Genomic DNA, 2,624 nt, shown 5'->3' with positions numbered 1-2,624 from the left:
TGGGTGTGTGACCCAGCAAGTAACATTGTCTCAGAGATGGGTGAGTGACTCAGCAAGTAACATTGTCTCAGAGATGGGTGTGTGACCCAGCAAGTAACATTGTCTCAGAGATGGATGTGTGACACAACAAGTAACATTGTCTCAGACAAGACACAAGGCAAGGACTAGCACATGAGATTGTCATCTGCCCATGTGTGCTCACACTTATATGAACACAGACACATAGACACAGAGGAACAGAAATGGATAGATGAAAACGAGAGAGAAAAAGAGAAGGAAGGAGGAGGAGGGAGGGAAGGAGGGAGGAAGAAAGAAGAAAGGACAAAAAGAGAAGATTTAGAACTTTGGAAAATCATTCTATCAGACTCTATTTTGATAACTGACACTACAAATTGCAGATAGTCTAGGAACTATAAACATCAGGTATATTAACCTTATGATCATAACATCAGTATAGCAAATCCTCTAATCAACTGGTAAACAGGGTCTTTCCTGTAATCATTCATCTAGAACTGTGTCCCCCAAAGGCTAAGTTCTCATTCCCAGGACCTATGAATGTGTTATCTGTTAAGATTTTTGCAAATTTAGTCAAATTAAAATGAAGCCCTTAGTCCTGCCCCAAGGGGCATTGCAGGTGTGCTATGTCATATTTGCATCAGTAGGTGGCAGAGAAGAGAGAGGCCATGTCTATGTTCAGTGTTCTGACCTGGGCACATCTGAATGTTAGTAGCCTAATATTCCCTGAAAACAGTGAGCCTGAGATGATCATCAGTCTGGTGTGAGGCAGGCATGGGGGAACAGACCATGCCCAAAATGAACCTTGCCCAGCTCCAAAATGCATGAACTGGGCATAGCACTCCTGAGACCACTGCTGAGATGACCACCAGACCAATGCCACGCAGGCCTGAGAGGTGGACATACCATACCCAAGATGACATCTGCCTGGTTCAATAATGCACGCCTGAGACCACTTTAGAGGCGACCCCAGAGACCCGAGGGGGGGTCACTAAGGAGAGCTAGTAAGTGGTGGAGAAATGGAAGAAAAGGAGAAACAGAAGGACATGGGCACAATGAAGAGAGACTCCAGGTGAATATGGAACAGTCAGATATGAGTAGCCAGCGATGCCACCTGGGACCATGGTCCTGACCTGTGCTGCCACCAGGGGCCACATCTGCATCCATGGCCCTGCAGTAGCAGGGATCTGTTACCACCCAAGTGCAGGCAGGCTTCCCTGCTCGGTCCCCAGCAGCAACAGCAGCAGCGTGGCTCTGGTTGTAGGGTCTGCTGGTGAAAGTAGCAGTACCAGCTTAGAAGTACCAGCTCAGACCAGACGCAGGGCTTTGAGGTGGCCCCACCCCAACACCTACTCCATAGATAAACTGATGACGCGGATGAAGGGGCCAGTCCTATAGCTCCAACGCTATAGGAGCTCCACGACACAGAGTAACAGCGGGAGATCTAAGAGGAAGTCCTGGGAGGCTCCGGTATTGATAGGGTAGCAGAAGCCAGGGGCCTCATATGACCACAAGGAGCCATTGCAATGACCATCTGCAAGCAAAGAAGTGTGGGCAGAAGGGTGTACTGTGGGACATGCCGTGACACACTGCAGCTTGCACAAGAGGACTTTTTTCCCTCTGATGAGGAGAGGTTGCAAGGGTGGAGGGTGGATATGAGGGGAGGGGAGATGAGTAGGGTTGGGGTACGTGGAGTGAAATTCACAAAGAACCAATAAAAGGTTAAAAAAAAGATGTCCTTCCAGTAGATCTCACCCAATATGATAGGCACCCATACAGAGGAAGACAGGCATGAGGAAAGCGATGGTGGCTGAGGTGGCTGAGTGCGGAAGCAGGAAGCCATGGAAAAGCCAGGACTTCTGACCCAGAGGCCCACACTGAGCTGGCCCTCGCTGATACCTTGAGTGGACTTCAGGACTCCAAAAATGATACATCTCTGTTGTCGAGGCAGACTGTGTGTGGCCATTAATTTACAGCCTCCCTAAACAATGAATCCACCTGAGAGAAGAAGAAAGGAGTTGTGGGGGAGAGTTTGTCTTGCGTTGGGAATCAGCTTCCATGAATAAACTTTTATAGACTTAATATTATCCACAACTGTATCAACTCCCATTCACTCTGCCTGGAGAGCCACCGTGCTCAGAACCTGCTTGGCTTTTGGTTTCCTTTGGGCCGAACTGCAGCCAGTGATTAATGAGTAAGTCCGCATGTACTGCCCGAGCTCATCCTTGCTGTAGCCATCTGAAATATGCGCTATTTCTCCTTGCCTTGTAGATGAAAGGAGAGCTTAGTGAGGATCATGTGCCAGGTCACCAAGCCGGTAGCAGAGAATTCTGATTTAAACCACATCTGTTTGTTATTCATTCCCAGGCTCTTAACTGGAATACTTACTGATTTTACTCCATAGTTTGTCCAGCCATGCTTAACCTCTTCAGAGGTTCTTTTCTCTTCATGGAGGATCTCTTTGCTTCAGACTGAGGGGTGAAGAGGATGCAAGAACTATGTTGTGGAGGACTTTCCTCCAGCCGCGGGACTCCTTGGAAAGTAAGAAAGACTCACTCTCTTATTCTTATTTATACATTCTCTCTCTCTCTCTCTCTCTCTCTCTCTCT

At 47.9% G+C, this 2,624-nt stretch overlaps 1 long non-coding RNA gene and 1 other non-coding gene across 3 annotated transcripts in view; one reads left to right on the top strand and one right to left on the bottom strand.

Moving 5' to 3' along the window:
• LOC116098431 overlaps positions 1-2,624 on the bottom strand; it is a 12,687-nt gene that overhangs the window by 9,531 nt on the left and 532 nt on the right. For both annotated transcript variants that reach the window (XR_004121847.1, XR_004121846.1), the window contains exon 2: positions 2,404-2,548. This is a non-coding gene — a long non-coding RNA (uncharacterized LOC116098431). The remainder of the gene's footprint in view (positions 1-2,403; positions 2,549-2,624) is intronic.
• Positions 613-739, top strand: LOC116100167. Its single transcript, XR_004122512.1, has one exon. It is a non-coding gene; the product is annotated as a small nucleolar RNA SNORA17 (small nucleolar RNA).

This window comes from Mastomys coucha, unplaced genomic scaffold, assembly GCF_008632895.1.
Source record: "Mastomys coucha isolate ucsf_1 unplaced genomic scaffold, UCSF_Mcou_1 pScaffold20, whole genome shotgun sequence".
NCBI classification, from domain to species: Eukaryota; Metazoa; Chordata; class Mammalia; order Rodentia; family Muridae; genus Mastomys; species Mastomys coucha.
This window is presented reverse-complemented; position numbering and strand designations above follow the sequence as displayed.